Source organism: Cavia porcellus, unplaced genomic scaffold (assembly GCF_034190915.1).
Source record: "Cavia porcellus strain 051 isolate PalLab524CR breed Dunkin Hartley unplaced genomic scaffold, mCavPor4.1 scaffold_15, whole genome shotgun sequence".
Classification (NCBI taxonomy): domain Eukaryota; kingdom Metazoa; phylum Chordata; class Mammalia; order Rodentia; family Caviidae; genus Cavia; species Cavia porcellus.
In genome coordinates, this window is record NW_026947498.1 from 41,809,124 (window position 1) to 41,829,230 (window position 20,107).

The 20,107-nt window shown below is 35.5% G+C and overlaps 1 pseudogene; it reads left to right on the top strand.

Annotated features, from left to right (window-relative positions):
- The first annotated feature begins 494 nt into the window (after window positions 1-494).
- On the top strand, window positions 495-3,975 carry LOC106026102 (protein kinase C iota type-like; annotated as a pseudogene).
- The last annotated feature ends 16,132 nt before the right edge of the window (window positions 3,976-20,107 follow it).

Genomic DNA, 20,107 nt, shown 5'->3' on the forward strand with positions numbered 1-20,107 from the left:
GAATGATGATATGAAAGAAAAGCATCCTAAAATTTAATGGCTCTCTAGGTTCAAATCCCCAGCACTGTATTTCAGAAAAAAGGCTTTCTTTACAGGGAAAAGACCTCCAAGCACTGTGAGAAGTATCAATGAACACACATTGCTTTAAAAGTGAAGATGTCACCAATGGCTGAGTGCACCAGCAGTTTCCCAGATTTGCTGTTTCTATGTATATAGCACACTGAATGAGACAGATGGTGTATGACTATAATCCCAGCACTCTGGGCAACTGAGGTAAGGGGATCACAAGGTAGAGTCCAACCTGACCAATTTTGTGACTTACGGAGACCCTTAGTGTATATCTGTAAAGTATATCTGAGGATATAGCTGTAGTTCACTGTGTAGATAAAAGTAAAAATATGAAAAATGCAACAGTAAAAATCTAATATGCAGATGATAGATTCACAGATACTTAGATATAAATAATAAAATAACTAGCCTCTGATTTAGTTAGTATGAAGAAAAAGTTGAGCCACAGGCTTTCTTATGAGTTATTGGGCCCCAAGTTATTGGACCTCACTTACTGGCAACCTGACCAAACAAGACTTGGAACCCTTGTAGAAGACATCACAATTCAGTATGAGCCACCTTCCCAGCTCATTTGCCTGGAGATACTCAGCCCTAACGATGCTGAATTGCTTTTCCACATCCCAAGCCACAACCCCAGGACCCCAGGCAGAGAAATTATATGCAAAAGATTGAGAAGATGTTTGACACCATCCACATGCTACAGGCCACGTTTCGAAAGATACCCAACTGTCACAGCCAGTCCAGAGACGGTCTCCCCAAGACCAACCACCTGTGACCTACTGAAAAGTGCCCACCTGAAAACTCCCTCAGCTCAGATACAAATGAAACTGAAACTCAAAAGATCCATCACCAGGCCCTGAGATACTCAACAGCTCTGGGCAAGTCTCCCCAGAGCCAGCAGCAGTAAAGTTAGATAGATAAAGGTGTCCAGAGGTAGTGACCAAAGTCAGTGTGCAGCACCCGAGAGACTCTAAGAAACCTATAAAATGATCAGCTGGGCTGAGCCATTACTGAGAATTACTTGGCAGGGAGTGGTGCCAAACCTCACCCTGTATGGTCAATAAAGGCAGTAAGGCCACCGTCGCCCATCAAGCTCTTCATGCCAGTTTTTCTGCATGGTCAACCCGATTATGGCCCCTTCTTCCCAAGTACCCCCATCACCCACACCTCCTCCCGACAGGCCCAAGTTATAGGAAGGGATGAGAAAACTAGTCTTGAGAATTCTTTTTTTTTTTTTTTTTCTGAGAGCAGTGAAATTCTAGACATCTGCTCATTGGATAATAAACATCTCACCACAAGATGTGTAGATGAAAAAAAGAGACCCATACAATACATTACCTATGTCGGAATTACGAGATGAGTTTGTGCTTCCTGAGCTTAATACAGATACTGTGCTGCTAATTTGTACATCATCTTGTGTATCAAAATATACTAAGGTGCCTTGTGTATCAGAACATGCTGGAGTGCCTTGCTTACCACAAGATGCAAAGGTGATTTGCATACCAGAACATCTTAAAGTACCTAGCATACCAGAACCAGAGCCTCCTGAAGTGCCTTATGTACCAGGGCCTCACAAGGTGCCTTGTATAACAGAACATACCAAAGGGCCATGGGTACAAGAACCTCCTAAGATCCCTTGTGTACCAGAATATACTGAAGCACTTCCAGTAACAGAAACTCCTAAAGTACCTTGCTTATCAGAACATCCTCAGGTGACTTATGCACCAGAATCACCTAAAGTTCCATGAATAACAGAACATCCTAAGGTGATTTGTATACCAGAACATCCTAATGTGTGCTCTATAATGGAACCTCCTAAGTTGCCTTGTAGAACAGAAACTCCTCAGGTAGCTTGCATACCAGAACATCCTAAAGAGTTGAGTATACCAGACACTCCAAAAGAGCCTTGTGTACCACATACTGAAGCACTTTCTGTAACAAAACCTAATGTACCCTGCATACAGAACCTCCTAAGGTGCCTTGTGTGCCAGAATCACCTAAAGTGCCTGCACACCAGAACATCCTAAAATGTTGAGTGTACCAGAACCTCCTAATGTGCCTTCTGTACCACAACATTCTAAAGCATTTTCTGTAACAAAACCTAAAGTACCTTGCATACCAGAACCTCCTAAGGTGCCTCATGTAAAACATACTAAAGTGCTTTCTGAAACAGAACCTCCTAAAGTACTTTGCGTACCAGAACCTCTTAAGCAGTCTTGTGTAACAGAACCTCCTCAGGTGCCTTGTGTACCAGAACATACTGAAGCTCTTGCTGCAACAGAACATCCTAAAGTACCTTGCATATCAGAACATCCTAAGGTGCCTTACATACAAGAAACTTCTAAGGTGCTTTGTGTACATTAAAACATCCTAAAGTGCCGAGTGTACCAGAACCTCCTAAAGTGCCTTGGGTATCAAAACCTCCTCAAATGCCTTGTGTACCAGAACCTCCTCAGGAGTGTTGCTTACTGGAACATCCTAACATACTTCTTCAGAAGATAAATCCATCTACCACAGAGCTTCACGCCGCTGGAGAAAGGTTCATTGTGCTAATGGTCACACTTTTCTATCTAAACAATTCAGCAAGTGTGCTAATTGTGCAGTCTGCTCAGACCGGATAGGGGGATTTGAACACAAGGCATACAAATGTATGAATTGTAAACTTTTGGTACATAAAAAGTGCCATGCACTCGTCACAGTTCAATGCAAGCAGCAACCTTTGCATGGTGAATGCATAATGCCAATAAACCAAGCTTCCATGGCTTTAGATCCCAAACAGGTAGTAAGTAGTCTTATCAAATCCTAAAAGTCATGTGGGTATGCAAGAAATGGATGAAGAGAGTGAGACAAATAATAGCGAGGAAAATGGCAGGCCTTTGTGCTCGTTAGGTCTTCAAGACTTTGACCTTATTCGTACTAGGGAGAGGAAGCTACGCTAAAATACTACTAGTTCGATTAAAAAAAAAAAAACAGATCATGTGTTTGTCATGAAAGTAGTGAAAAAAGAGTGCGACGACCTTGTTCGTCTAGGGCAGAGAAGAACATATTGGAGAATACGTTGAATTACCCTTTTCTGGTCGGCCAGCATTCGTGCTTTCAGACTCAAACCAGAGTAGTCTTCATCCTAGATTACATAAGCAGAGGAGACCTGACTTACCATACGCAACGCCATGGAATCCTCCCAGAAGAACATGTGAGGTTCTACTCCAGGGAGATCTGCTTAGCACTCCAGTTTCTTCATGAGCATGGGATAGTATACAGGGATCTGAAGCTGTATGACGTATTACTAGATTCAGAAGGACACATTAAACTTATGGATTATGACTCATGTAAGGCAGGACTGAAGGCAGGTGATAAGACCAACACTTTCTGTGGCACTCTCAGTTTTCTTGCTCCCGAAATCATGAAGACAAAACTATGGTTTCAGTGTGGACTGGTGGACTCTTGAATTGTAATGTTTGAAATGATGGTGGGGGAACCTCTGCTTCATTTTGTGGACAGCCCCGAGAACTGTGATTTAAACATAAAAATTTCTTGCAATCTGTTTTAGAAAGAGAAGTCCGCATTCCACATCACCTGTCTGAGGAAGCTGTAAGCGTCCTCAAGGGTTTTCTGATTAAGGACCCAGAGGTAAGATTGGGCTGTCACCCTCAGAGAGGATTCATCAACATTCAGGAGCATCCATTCTATAAAAATGTGGATTGGAGCATGATGGAGAAAAGGCAGGTGGAACCTCCCTTTAAACCAAGTATTGGTACAGAATTTGGTTTGGAAAATTTTGATACTGATTTTACTGACGAACCTGTCCAGCTTACGCCTGATGACAGTGATTTTCTGAGGAAGATAGACGAAAAGGAATTTTCTGGCTTTGAGTAAATCAATCCACTTTTTATGCATGAGGATTGAATCTGATCCTCATCTGCCAATTAAGAATTTTGTTTATGTTTCTATTTAATGCATGACAAACTTGCTACCAGCTTGCATTCAACCGACAATTTTGCAATTGTCTGGAAGTTCATTTTAATTTCTTTTTTGTATATTTAGATGTCTTATTTGATTCTTACAATGTATGCTAGAGAATATTGAAGTTTTTTGGTTGATAAAGCTACCTTTTATAATATGACTTAAATAACAATGAGGCTGTTGACCAAAAACATATTCAATTTTTTGCTTGGAGACGTAGTCCTGATTTTTTAAATCATATTTACTGTACTGGATAGTAATCTCTCATTTAAGTACAGTGTCATAATCATGCTTGTTTCGCTCCAAGTTATATTACCCATATTTTTGGGCCCCTGATTTTGTAGTCTTCAGGGAAATTCAAAATATAGTACAAATTTTGAGCAAATCTGCAGAAACCACATATATTTTAGGTCTGTCTCCTTACTCAAACTTTTTTTATTTAATCAGGTACACCTGAAATACATAGTAAAATTCATGTCACCATCTTAAAGTATTATACCATAAATATACATTTTAATATTTAAGTGGACATCAAAAGAATAGCATGAAGAAAGTGTTTCTCAAAATAAGGCCCAAAAGCCCAAAGGAATTCTAATGTGGGCTCAGTAGGAAACATTTTAAAGAAATGCCCTGTGTGAGTATTCTACATTCTGAATGCCCAACGGTAAAGAGAAGCTCTTAAAAGCAAGATCAGAAACATATTTCTGCCATGTCAGAGTTTTCTATAAGTTTATGCAAGTTTCATGCATTAACAGAAACACACAGATCTTGCAGATGAACATGTAAATCCATATAAACATTTTTTTGATGTTGTCCTTACTTTTAAATTAGTTATTTGAAGAAAGATAACATATGACTCAAATCTTTGGGAAAGTTACATTTCTAAAGAAATAAGGCATCCAAATAAAGATAGATAACTTAGTAAATGCCTACACATGTTAAGTCATCCTAAATTTAAAACTGGATAGCTTACCTAGAATTAAACTTCAGTAAGATTGTGCCATTGTAAATTATTTAGACGATGATGGTTACTTTTCAAGTCATTTTCACAGAGATGGCACTGAAACAGAGCAATGCTGAATCTGGCAACTGTGTAAATAATGAATTGCTAACTACAAATTGTAATAAAAATAATTTGAAGTACATAGTTCTTCAAATTATTTTCAGGGAAATATGGCATGAAATGACCCAAGATAGCTTGGGCAGGGCATATGAATGAGTAGACCTCTACAGTGGTCAAACGAATAGCAGACATGCAGGCCCTTTAGCATCTGCTTTCTGCCACCTTCTCTCTTCCAATAGTCATGACTGATGTCTGAGAGTTCACTGTGGGAGCAGCACTTTGGGTGCAGTAACTCAGCTGTCTATGGTGACCCTATTGGTGAGCTAGAGTTTGACTCTTTTGTCCCTCAAAGGCCACCAGCTTGGTGCTACTAGGAGGTGGTGGAGCCCTCAGGAGTTGGAATCTAGTGAAAGGTCTCCAGTCACTGGGCAGAACCCCCTGAAGGGGACAGCAGGATCTCACGCCTTCTTCTCCTCTTCCCAGCCATGAGATAAAGAGCTTTGTTCTACTATGTGTCCCCGCCCCGGCCCAAAATGTTGCTGCCAGCAGCCTATGCCAGTGGGCCAATGGGTCACTAGAACTTCCAGAGTAGAACTTCCAGAACTGAACCTTGATAAACTTTTTCTCTTTATAAGTTGATTATCTCAGGTATTTGTTACAGTAGTGGAAAGTTGAATAGCAGAGAGGAGCTGCATTACACACTATATTTCAGAGAGGTATTAACTAGAGGAGCAAAGATACCAGGAGACAGAACCAAATCAAATGCCTTCACTTAGAAACACAACAGGTGCTCAGTGATGAGGCTAGACCATGACTTCTGACTCCAATGTTCCTTTTGCCCAGCCCTAGGTGTTTTGTTTCACTTATTACATGCAGAATTTTAAAAATGATTTTCATGTACAGGTGCTCTATATTATTTCATGTATTGCCTTGACTAACAAAATCATTTAGTACTTGCCTTAAAGCAGGTATATATGTATGCCTTATGCAGGCAGTTGCCTACGTCTACGTTCTCAACAGATAAATTCAATAGCTTGTGGAAAAATTACCTATTTAGTTACTAAGAATGTGACTGCCAAATATGGTTATGTTTTCTCTCATTTATCTCAAGATTATCCACAATCTTACACAATATAGGTCAGGAATTTACTACAACTGAAATTCCTGTGCATGGAATTGTTAAATATAGCAATAATCAGCCCCAAGTTATGCACATTGGAGTGTGCATGTAACCAAATCAAAAACTATAAAATTCCACTTTCTCCTTGTTCAGATAAAATACTCATCACCCACAACATAAAGAAATGATATAGGGGAATGAAACTCCCAACCTACTATATGTCCTGTATGAGTTCATGTTCTCTAAAACTGAAGAATGAATTTGAGGAACAACAGAGGTTAAGAGCAGAATATATTTACTCAGAGAAAGAAAGTTTCTGAGAGAGACAGAAAGTTTCTGAGAGAGACAGGAGTCCCAAGTCAGTTGCTAAGGACTCCGTATTTCCTAGGAACTTTTATAAAGTAAAATCATGAGATGACATTGGTTCAAGTTGGGGAAAACTTGAGAACTCTTAAGGTGGGCATAAGGTGGGACAGAACTACGGTCAACCAATAAGATTAATTGCTCAGGTAAAATTGATTTTTCAACCAATAAGATTAATTGCTCAGGTGAAATTGATTGTTCAACCAATAAGATTAATTGCTCAGGTGAAATTGATTAAATCAGGAACAAATGGGGAAGCCAGATTTGTAGCAAGTAGGCATGCTTAAAGAGCAGGGGACTCTTCCCATAGCGGGTTGGGATGGTGACTCCTGGCTTTCCCAGGGTGACAGAGAGCCATTTAGAATATCAGTCCTTAGGATGTGGGTGTACTTAAACTTCTGTCTTGATGCCTGGCCTAGTGGGAGGTGTGTGTCTCCCCCACAGTTGCAAGGTATCTGGGCTTCTGCACTTCTCCTTTGAGTACTTAGCTCTATCTGACTGTCTATAATATTTCTGTCTAACTTAGTTGCCTGTAACAGAAGGAGGGGTTATTTATTTGACAGCTTCAGAAGTTTTAGCCTATGGGAATCAGAAATGGCATGGTGGGATGGACTGCAGTGGAGCAAAACTTCTCACCTCAAGGTTGCCAGGAAGCAAAAAGAGAAGGTAGGAGCCCAGGAACAAGTTATAACCTTCCAGGTCACAGGCGCAGTGACACTTGACTCTGAACAGCACATTTAGCTACTAAATGCCATCAGTGGGTGAATCCACTGACAAGTACAGCACTCCCAAGAGCCAATCACTTTCCAGAACAAACTTCTCAATACATAATTAGGACATCCTAAATCTAAACCGTAACAATTTAAGAGGACATCCTAAATCTAAACCGTAAAAGTTTTTTTTTTTAATTTTTAAAGATCTTAAATTTAAAACAATACATATAAGATTATTGCAAAAGATTCTTGAAATGCAAAATGTTTTTGTTTCAGCACAAATGTTCTAAAAAAGTACATCTTCAACACAAGATTAAAGAGAAAAATCTTGATTTGGGGACATGTAAGCAATAACAAAGGGTGAGAGTAAGAGAAAAAGAGACCATTGAAATCCTAGTATATCTAATCTAATGTGATATAATACTACACCATCTATCATTTCATTATGATATGCAAGGAAGCAGGTCTCCCATGCTCACAGCATGAAACATCTTCTGAAGCAATAACTATGAGAAGACACTTCAAAAATAACCTTGCATTTATCCTGTCCTCTCCTTACCTGTTTTACTCACTATATCTGACATTCCTGTTGAGTAGTATCATTACAAATTGACTAGTTATACATAAGCACAGCTTTTCAGAGATGTTAGCTGAAAGTTATAGAAAAAGATAAAAAGCAATTTGTCAATTATATAGGCTAGAGTTCAAACCAGAAGTTACAGAACTTGTAGAGCAAGACAGAGGGATTACTTACTGGTGTAAGACACTGAGACATAAGCTCTCTTGAATCTCTTGAGTTCTTCCATATTCCAAATCTCCTGAACAAAGAGCACACAGGAAGAGAAAGCTGATGGTCTGTATCCCTTCAGAAGAGTTTATAGACCTTCCATGCTAGTAAAAATAAAGCTCTTTACTCTTTCCTGAGAATTTTCCTTACATTCCAGGGTAGTAAATCTAAAATGTCATCCTCCGCTATGAGAAGAGATTGGATTATATTCCAAAATAGTGTCCTTAATGGAGGGTGAAAACATGACCAACAGTAAAAGCTGAATCTCCTAAATTTGGGCATTTTCTCCTGTGGAACAGCCACTGCACATGCTGATCAAGTATCTGGCACTTTTCATCTTTACCCTGAAGACCTGAATGCAAGACAAAAGAAAAGATATTGCTCCTGCTGTGGCTTTTTTGCTGTAAACAAAAAGTAGAAGCTTGATGTGTAGCTAAGTGCTGCAGCCCTTAGTCCACATACACAAGCCTGCAGGATGGGTCCTTAACACCATGAGTAATAACCATTTCTCTGAGTCAGGCATCTTTTGTTTTGAAGTGTGAGCTGTGAAGATGTATGTGTTCTTGCATGCATATAGAATTATGCAGACTAACTAGTTACTTCACAATGTAAAATATCAGATCTTTCAGAGCTAATGACTTAACAAGTTGCTAGTATTACTTCACAATGTAAAATATCAGATTTTTCAGAGCTAATGACTTAACAAGTTGCTAGTATTCCTCTTCTTACTCTTAAAAAGTTCTTTCTTCTCCTATTTAACAGAAGTACTTTATGTCCAGGTAGCTTTTCCTCAGTAGCAAACAGTATTTAACTGTAAACAAATGCAACAGTTGTAACAGATGATCTGTGTTCTCATAAGATACAGGCTTTTCTAAACTGATAACTGAACAGTTATCACTAGGGTGATGTAATGGAAAGAATCATGTCTTTTAGCTTAAACATATTGTTGAAGCACATTTCCAGCATGCAATTACCTATGTAACCATGGACAGTTTATTTCATTTCTGTGAGCCCCAATCCTCTCTGAGGATTGTACCTCTCTCAGAGGTACAAATGAATTATGTAGTTGTAGAAAAGATTTAAAAGCAATGAATGTAAATTAACTGTTAGAATAATCAAGTAGTTAGTACTTAAAAAAATGTTTTTTTCTTTTTTTCCAGGACTACTGCCAGATTTTAAAAACTAAACTAAATATTCCATAAATTCCCTTATATTTTGAATGTGTATACAGGCAGCTTCAAAGTGACTTATTTAATACTGTCCAAAGAAAATCTCTTAGGACTGTCATTAGTGATCATTTAAGGTTGTAGTTTAGTTCAATTCTGATTTCTTTTGCGGAAAAATACTTTTCTTCTTTGTTTAGTTTTTTTTTTTTTTTTTTTTTTTTTTTTTTTTTTTTTTTTTTAACATTGTCTTACATCTCATTATGTAGTTTACTCTGGTCTTCAACTTACTATGTAACCCAGGCTGGCCTGGAACTCATTTGAATCCTCCTGCCTCAGTCTCCTGCATGCTGGAATTATAGGAATACACAACCATGCCCAGTTTGAAACATCGTATCTAACATCTAAATGAAATAAGTACTTTACTAAATTAAAAAAAAAAACTAGTAGATTTTTTGCAATCATGTATTTATAAATATACAAAATTGTTGATAATAAACCAATAAGATTTCAATATAGTGTTTCCAGAAACAGCTTTATGAATTTAGCTACCACACACTTTCCAATATAGTCTCACCTATTTCCTAAATGAAGAAGGTTAATTCATTTAAAAGCATGTTAATTAAACATGATTTCAGTAACTGTGTAGGCCTATATGTATATATATTGCATAGCATTTACAAATTTTTCAATTTTTAGACTTTTGTGAATGCAAATGAGAATATATTAACCATGAGCTCATGCTTTTTCACATTGATAATTGTTTTAATTCCTTTAAAATAACATCATTTCCAAAGGAAAACAATATAAGAAGAATGTCTCCATTATACTATAGGAAACATAATGTGAGTAGAACTTCTCAAAAATAATTAAAAATTCAATATTAGAGTAATTTTTAAAAATCATTTATTTCTAAATTAAAATCCTGAATCAAAAAAATCTTAATTATATTGCCTGCAAAATATTTAGCAACATTCATAATAATTTAGGAACCTATTGCTATTATTTAAATTACTATGAAATATTTTATTGTTGTTAGAATAATAATTAAGTAACTTGAAATAAAGAATTCCAATTTTCAAATTGGGGGAAAAATGGCTTACTGATTTATTCCTAGAAAATTCTACAGTTTTCTCATCAATTCAAACTATCAGTGATGTAATTTTGTGTAAATTTTTTTCATTTAAATTTATTACTAGGAGGGAAAGTAATAATGTTTAGGAACATATGGCTATGAAAACATTTTTCTTTAGCAATGAATCAATCATCTGTTGTTTTGGTATCTGTGGTTAAAGACCAGCAAAATAAGTATTATCAAATAAGAAGCAATACTGCAAACCACGTCCTATGCTTCAGAATTATACCTTTTTTCTGATTGTTTAACATTCTTCTGTAACTTCCAGGACAGCTTCAAAAATAGGTAACTATACTACTAATCTCTATTAGTTCACTGAAAAGAACAGTATGTGCTTTCAGTGTTAAAATTGTTGATCACTCTTTTCAGGTCTGAATTTTGTAATCTGAACAACTACTTTTAAGATAACAGTATGCAATATATTAGCTAGAGTTAATTTCCTATTATTTTGCTTTGAAATTTTGTGTCATTTTAATTCTTTTTTTGTTTTTAAAATTAAAAAAAAAAACATCAAAAACAATTTTGTTTGCCATTTCACAGATCTTTGGGAAAAATTATAAAGGGCTTTTATGTGACTTTCTGGTATGATTGTTTTATTATAATCAGAAAATGACAGTCTTTTTTTCATGCAATAATGTTACATTTTATGAGATTTCAAGGCAATGAAACTATCTTTGATGCCAGATGTTATTTACGAAGCAATGATGATCAGTCTTAATCACAGATTAGTCATGTAAGAAAGTATGATGTCTTTCCAATGATATTCTCTGTAATAAGAATTAAGACACTGAGATATAAATGCAACTCATGATAAATATATATTCTGGATTTTTTCATTAATGCATAAAAGAAAGAAGAAGAAAAAATTTAGCAGGAATGTAGTGATATAATATACCTGGCTCTCAGCAGGAGCAGATACTCCACAGCTTTCCTGACAGATGAATTTCTGAACATTCCTGACTGGATTCCTATATGTTCAGAGGTGAGGCTGGTAGAAGAGGTAAATCACTGAAGGAGTGAGCATCCTAGAAGGGTATATTTTTGTTACTAGTTCATATCTTTTCTCTGTCGTTGTCTGTCTGTCTATCTTCTCACTCCCCACCTCGCTCCATCGTACTTCCTGACTGCCATTTGTGAAGCAGCTGTATTCTGCAGGGCCTTTCCACCACGCCTGTTCTGCCATGTAGCCAGTCAAATATGGACTAAACCCTGTAAAACCATTAGTCATATACAACCCTGCTCCTTTTATTTTCTGGAGTTCAGTATTGTTTTCCTAGCACTGGAAAGAAACTAAGGTGCTGCAATGTCTTTTTTTTTTTTTTTTTTTTACTTTTTTTCTTTAGAAATTTAAGAAGCAATTCATGTCCCCATTTTTCAGAGCATTATTTATTTTATGTCTTGCAGAATATTTTCTCATACTAACTTATAGTTGTTTCCATACATGTTATCTCTGCTACATGAAAAGTCTCAAAATATTACAAATTAGGCACAATTGAAAAATATTTATTGAAGCAGAAAGGCCTCTAAGTTCTGCATATAAAATATGAACACAAGATCACATTTAGAAACATCTTTTTAACCTTACATATTAATTAGCCTTAATAATAAACAGTCAATTATATCGGGAGGTAGTTTCAAAGGAACAATAAAAGAAGATCCTGTATGTCCTGACTGTCTGCTTCTTGCAAATATCTTGATTTAGATTTAGTTCCTGAGGGAAAGATGGGTAAATTTATGTAGCACTCATGGTGACATTTTTTTTTTTATCTTTTTCATTTTTATTGGTACCAGGGATCGAACTCACGACCGCCTGCTTGCAAGGCAAGTGCTTATGCCGCTGAGCTAAATCCCCAGCCCCTCATGGTGACATTTTTGAGAAAAGAAATCACATCTTAACCTTAAATTCCAGTGTAATAGATGCTCTGATGGACTGACATGGTCTCTAGAAGAACTGCTAATAGAAAAAGTAATAGGCACAAGAAATAATGAAACACAGTCAAACAAAGTATCAGGACCAGTGTTTCAGTCTCAACAAAAAAACTAGGAGATTGACAGAGCAAAGCTGATTCCATCCCCCAAAATAGTCAGTTTTTAATGACAAAGCCTAGGTAAAAAGAAACAAAGGTAAAGCTGTGACAGTCATTGAGACCATACCTCTGCTGAAGCTTGTGATAAGATGTGAACAGAGTATTTTTCAACACAGTATGCACAAAGCTACGTTTGTCTATGGCATGTAAGCTAAACCAGAGTTACAGAGGACTTGAAAGCATACCTGAATCTTTTGACTAAATATCATCTTTGTTGGGACAAGTTGAAAGAGAAAATCTTTTTTTTTTTTTCCAGTACCGGGGATCAAACTCACGACCGCCTGCTTGCAGGGCAGGTGCTTATGCTGCTGAGCTAAATCCCCAGCCCTGAAAGAAAAAATCTTGAAGAAAGGGATAATATGTTCTGATATGTTCTGCTAATTGGGGCAAAAGTACTTGACCAAATAATTTGGTGCAGGAATGAACAGAGATGATGTAACCCTTATATTCCATGTTTTAAGTAATATTTTCTTCAAAAAATATTTGTGCTTATATCATCATTTTTATATTAAGGTTGCTATTTAAAGTTGTAAAAGGAGGAATAAGTAAATACGTGATTTTTGGCCATTCAGACTGAGATCATTACACAATTTTAAACAGGTCTTGCATGATACTGATAACAGTTCATTCTGATCCCTGATTACATGTTAGATCTTATTTTCCTTATTGAATTTTTCTTTTTGTCTTTTTGACACAAGGTCTCACTACGCAGTTCAGGCTGGTCTTGAACTCACTTTGTAGCCCAGGCTGGCCTCAAACTCACAGCAATCCTCCCGCCTCAGCCTCCTAAGTACTTGTATTGCAAGCATGCACCACCACACCCAGATCTCCTTATTGAAAGTTTGTACTAGAGCTACACTTACTCAAAACTTTGAGTTTAGGGCATTTTAACTCCCACATTCAGTAGCAAGAACTGATGACTTTTTAGAAATAAGTAAATAAAAATTAGGGACTATAATTAAAGGCTACAGGAAGGAAAGCACATTAAAGTCTATTCCTGTAGTAAGAAGAAAATATAAGAAGACAATAAAGTAAGTTTTTGAAAACTAAAGTAGAGAAAATGGACAGCATATAAACGTTTTTCTTAGAAAGAATACACTATTCCAGACATGGATATGGTGATTGGCATTTTATACCACCTGAGAAGATTCAGAGATGCTAAATAGAATATTTTTCAATTTTTGTTTGAAAACACTGGAGACCTACCACAAGAAGAATAATTTGAAGATCAAAATCCTAAAGAAAACAAAGATAGAAATTCACCTGATATTTTTCATGCCTTTTCCTCAGGTAAGCATTTGCTGATTTGTCAGTTGTGACCTCAATTTAAGCTAAAGAAAAACAGAAAGCAGTGACCAAGAAGCTAAGCAGATTTGGGGCAATTCCACAGGTATGTTCATAACACGGAAGTTCACAAATCACAAAAAATTACCAAATTTTTTTTGAAATTATATTGTGGTTATAAGAGTTAATTACATAGTACTCTGTTTACATGAGTTTAATTGAGATTATCTAAGTATCTCTTGGAAATAATTTTCTAGAAACATTAGAAGGTAATATCATTCAGAGCCTCAATAGCCTCAAAATTTATTGAACATATTGTCTACACTTCTGTCAAGTAATGCCTTTTCTAGGAGACAATATTAAAAAGCAGAGGGAAAAATATGTAAGAGAACTATGTCACAGTATAATTATCAAACACAGAATTTTAAATACTTGTTATTCGTATATCTAAGGAAATAAAATGATGCAGAAATTTAAAATCCATAAAAAGAACCAAACAAAAATTTTAAAAGTAAAACTTTCAATAACTGAAATTGAAGGTACAATGAATAGACTAAATAACAAGTTGGACATAGCTAAAATAAAGATTATTGAAATGAAAATAGATCAAAATAAACTATACACTAAGGCATACAGAGAAGTAGATGACAAAATTTAGGAATAAAATAAAAATACAATTACAATCTAAAGACTATATTTCCAAATGGAGAAGAAAAATATTTTCAAAATGAAAGGATAATAAACTTTGGTTTATGGTATTTATTATGAAATCAGCTTTCATGATACTTGATCTTCTTTTCTCAACACAAAATTACTTTTAAATTGTGATTTCATAGTAAAAATACAAATCATCTCTATGTATTTTAAACGTGTTATCTCATTTAATTATCACAAAACTAGAGACAAATGTGCATATTTTGATTCTTCAGTTGAGAGTGACTGAGAGTAACTGAATCATTTTTCCTTAGCCACAATCTAGTATGTGCCAAATCAGGATTTTAACCCCACACTATCACTATGAAACCAAGCCCCTCATCATTATGCATATGTTAATATGAATAATTAATGAAACCTTTATATGGAAATGTTGATCAAAGTCTTTCCCAAGGAAATTAAAAATTTGCCCTTAAATTTTTAATTTCCTTTTTTTCATTAGAATAGTACTAAAGGTGTATCCTAAAAGAATATCATGAAATATTATAAAAAAATAGAGACAAAGTTGATTGCTTAGGAAAGATTCAGCACTCACAAAGGCCAAGAAGTGCACACCCAGGGATGAGTGGTCAGCTCCGCCATTGGCTCTCCCAGCTAGGGAGAATCCTTTCAACAAATCCTTTCTATCACTTAAGGTAGTTTGATTTGCTCTACTTTCATTAAGGGTAAAAAATTTATAAGACAGGGAAGTTTTGGACAAGTTGCCTTTGGACAAGTAATAGGACAAAATACTAGTTCTTATTAACAAGTATTTATAATATGCCAATTAGTTTATAACCATTATTTTGTTTAAAGCATAAATGGTACAGATAACACACTCTATTGTAAAAGTAAAAACAAACAAACAAACAAACAAACAAACATATCTAATGAGGGGTGATTGAGAATGTATCTGTTGGACAGGTCTAGAGTCAAGCTAGTGTATCCCAGCATCAAAAGAGCTAAAGGAATTAGAAAGCTTTCTGAATTTCATTTACTTAATTATAATCTGCACTCATACAAGAAATAGACTGATAATTAACTGTGATATTCCAAAATTAAATTCAATACATTGAAGAGTTAAAATTTATTATTTACTCATATGATTAGAAAACCTCCTAAAGAATTATACATAATTCTTACTACTTAATCTTTGCAATAACCATGCAAGGTAGATGTTATCATGCATATTTTATAGATTAAAAAGCTGAAGCTCAGAAATATTAAGAAATGCCTTTAATGATTATGAAAATTGATACAGTCAGATTCATTGCCATGCCTGTAATTTTCTTTTGGGAAGTGTATTCATATTAATTAGAGCACGTTTCATTTCCCTTAAGATAGATAAATAAAATTATTTAACAACATGAAACTTTATTTTTCAATTACATACAATCCAAAGCTAGAAAGATGCTTGCAGCCTGCCATGGCAACACACACCAGTGACACTAGCACTCTAATAGGATGAGGTAAGGGGATCCTAAGTTTGAGAACAGACAGCAATTTAGTGACTTAGTGAAACCATGACTCAAAACAAAAGCAATTTAAAAAGAGCTAGGGATGCAGCTCGGGGAAAGGCCCTAGATGCTTTCTCCAGTACCACCAGGAGGAGGGGAAAAAGGAGGAGGAGGAGGAGGAGGAGGAGGAGGAGGAGGAGGAGGAGGAGCAAAAGGAAGAGGAGAGGGGAGGTGACTGGGAGGGAAGAGGAGAAAGGGGCAGAGAAGAGCAAGAACAAGAACAAAAGGAACAAGAGGAGGAGAGGAAGTAAAAGGAGGGATGGGAGGGAAGTTCAAGAAGGGAAGGAGGAGGAAGAGGAAGAAAAAAATCAGACAAAAATACAAGGAGAGCCTCCACTTTCTCAGCACACCATTTCATCTTATGTCCAAGAACACTGTTGTCATCCTCAAATGGCTCTAAAAGAAGTGAGTCCACTCATAAAGGCAGGACTGCAAAGTGTATATCAGAGCTACACAATAATGTGGATGAGCAACTGGTAAACGTGATGAGTATATTTATTTTGGCAATAGACAAGGCCATGCATATATAAAGCACAGGAACAAGATTTGCTACATACAGTGCAATGGAAATGTGCATGATTTCGGTATGTATGGTTTACTAATGAAAGTATGATGTAAGAATTAGTATTTTTCTTTTGTACACTAAAAATGTCAGGGACTATTCTTAGCAAAACACCATTTCTGTATCTAACAAATAAATGCACTGCTTTTCAATTAAAACAAATAAACAAAAGCAGTGTATCTAGTAACTAATACAGTATTCCATTAATTAATCAATATTTTAAAAATGGTGAAATCTTCCATTATGGTCTTATTTAATCTACTTGATATATGAATCTTTCACTATCTTGCATGAAAAATAATTGCAATAAATAAGAGTTTACTTTTCACTTTGAAGTATACTGGGAGTTAAAGGAAAAGTGTTTAGCAAATTTGAAATAGAATATGAGTGAAAAATATTACTTCATGATAGCAGTTATGCTTGCAAAGATCATTGAAATGACTATAATTTGTTCCAGTGGTACATTCCAGGGACATGTTTAATATCTTGAAGACCTGAAGCCATCATTTCAGTAACAAAATATTGCAGTTTTTATTACTAAAGATAAAAGCAAAACAATATTTTCATAGTATTTTTTGTGTTTGTAGTTTTGCTTTTACATATATTTGACTTTTTTGTTAACTGCAAAATGAAATAGATTTTTGAAAACATAATCACTGGACACCTTTACAGACACTGTCCACATGCTTCAACAGAACAGATTTCCCAGAGTTGAAAGTAACCAAAATGAGCCAGGAGTTCATGTATCCAGAGTTTAAATGCAAGAGTCTACATGATTTAGAAGAAAGTTGTGTTCAATATCTGAAACGACTTGATTGTTAAAGCCATTACAAATACTTATTTGTGGTTTTTTGATATTCTACTTTAGTTAAAATAAAGAAACAAGAAATTGGCTAGATGATAATTCTAATCTATGGCTCAAGCAATGTAGCTTAATATTAACATATGGGTAAAAAAATTGCAAACAGCATTCTATCACCAGTATGGAGTTTGTATAATTACCATTATAAAATGTTATTTCAAAAATTTTAAAACTTATAATTAACCTGAAGTTGATAAACTGCATGCATGTTAAACACTTTCAAGAGTTTTATGGATTCTAAAAGTCTAAAAAAGTGTTTTAAACTTTACCCCATGATTCCTACTATATTGTTCAGGGATGATTTACAGAACCAAGGAAAATTGTATTTGACATTTATTTCAACATCTAAACAAACAGAAATTCTAAAAGTGAGAACGAGTAGAAATCACATGGTAAATTGCAGAACAGAGTAAATTTGAATATAATTTTATTTTATTCCTAAACTGTCAACTCCATTCATTTTAATCAAAGTCCATTTCAATAATATATTATTAATATATCAGTTCTTAAATTTGGGATTTTCGTGATATGAACTAATTTTTCTATTCATCTTTACATTATTTTTACTAATTTTTTCATTGAATTTTATAAGCCGGTTTTACATTCATTCAAGAATGAGTTAATAAAGAGCATCACAATTTAATTGTACTCTGAATAATATTTATCCTTTATTATTATACTGAGAATCATGTCACAGGGATACTCATACTGGTTTAGTAAAATTAATTCTATATAAAATATGATATTTGTCATTATTTTGGGAAAATATTCCTTTTATTTTTCTAACAAAAGTGGTTTTTAAAATATTCTCACTTATATTATGTTTTAGTACTTTCTAGACCTACATAACAATCACAAAATAACAAAGGATGCAGAATCTCCTGTGACCTCCCTAGTAGATAAATGTAGCAGAGATCCAAGGCTGCAAAGCAAGATGAATAGAGCAGAAGCAGGTCATTAGAAGAAACAACGTGGCACTCATCATTTTGTGCTGTCACGGCACCATCTGTGTTGCACCAGACCAAAGTAACTTTGACATGACAAATACACCTCTTAGGGGAAATGGGAATTCTAGAGGCTGGGGATTTAGCTCAGGGGCATAAGCGCCTGCCTTGAAAGCAGGCAGTCGTGAGTTCGATCCCTGGTACCGATAAAAAGGAAAAAGACAAAAAAAAAAAAAAAGAAATGGGAATTCTATTAATTGTTCCACTGTCTGGCCAAACACTCATGATAGACTCTCCTTTAATGTGGTACCATACACAATTGTTATTATTGAACTAATGGTAGCAATGAATTATGATTTTTAAAATAACATTTATTTCCTCTGGATGAAAAATAAGATTTAAAGTATTGCAATTTCATGACAGTGGTATTAATATATGCAGCCTTATAATTGTATTTATACCTCAGTGGGGGGACTGACTCCAGAAATAAATACTGCTTTCTTCACACTGCTAATGAATATTGTTCAGTGAGACTACATCGTGCATCCTCAAGGCAGTCATTTCCTTCTGTGGCAAAAAAAAAAAAAAAAAAAAGGGTGAGATTATTGGTTCAAGACACTTGTGAGCTACACTGACCTTTGCTTGAACATTACTATTATCAGCAACAATAATAATGGTCAGTAATGTCTATTACAGGTTTATATGTAACATATTCCCTGATGATTAGCTATGTGTATTATCTCATTGAAGCCTCAGAACAATCTTGTCATCCTTTCAGCAAGCCTTTTATTAGAACAGCAGCTACCAAACATTCTTGGTCAAACACCAAATGATCACATACTATTTTCAGCTTTGCAGTTTTACAGTTCCTGCCACAACTCTTCAGTAGCTATCATACTGCAAAAACTGAATATATATTAATAATCAAGTAAATGTGGGTGGAAACATAAACAGAGAGTTGGATTTTCTCTGTGGGTCATTGTTTGTCTACCTCTGTCCCAAACAATGCAATTAACAAAACTAAATAACTTACCCAAGTCACTAAGTGATAACATTAACATTTGAAAACAGACTTCTGGACTGTGTGGCACCTTCAGCAATGAATGGAAAGATTGAGGAAAATGAGCAAAACTGAATGCCTTAACAACTGGTACTGGAATTTCTCTCAAACACAGAATGCATTTGCTTTAAAGGACTCTTGATATAGTACTCTGGGAAAGCTGAAAAACCAGAAGACAAGTGTCAGCAGGCCTGAAAGGAAAATAGATAGGGACAGACATTTTGAGATGCAGCAAGAGAGAGAAGAGAGAATAGCTAAATGTGTGGTGGGTGATTATAGCCTGAAATATTTAAAAGCCAACAGACATGGATGATTTTAGAAAAGGGCCTGGGAATTTCAAACATGTTGTTACATAGGCTGTAAGGAATAGAAAACAGTGCTCCAAAGGCTTAAAAAATATAGAAAGACATTTGCTCACCATAGTCTAAATCAAAAGATAGAAGAGGTTTCATGTATGGGGTAATGAAAACTCCAGCTCTGTTTTTCTGCCTTTCCTCACCTTTCCCCTTCTGTGTCACCTCGATGATTAGAAAAGCTTTCTCTGCACCACCAAGATGACTGCCTGCACCAACTGTGGCAGCTGCTTGCTGATTCCCATAAAATGAAGAAGATAAGAAAAGAAACTAGCTTCCTGACAAGGGCAGGTATTTCTTCCAATTTCTCATCCAACTTGATTAGCCTAATTCCCCTGAATTACTAATTAGGCCAGCAAAGGTCCCAAG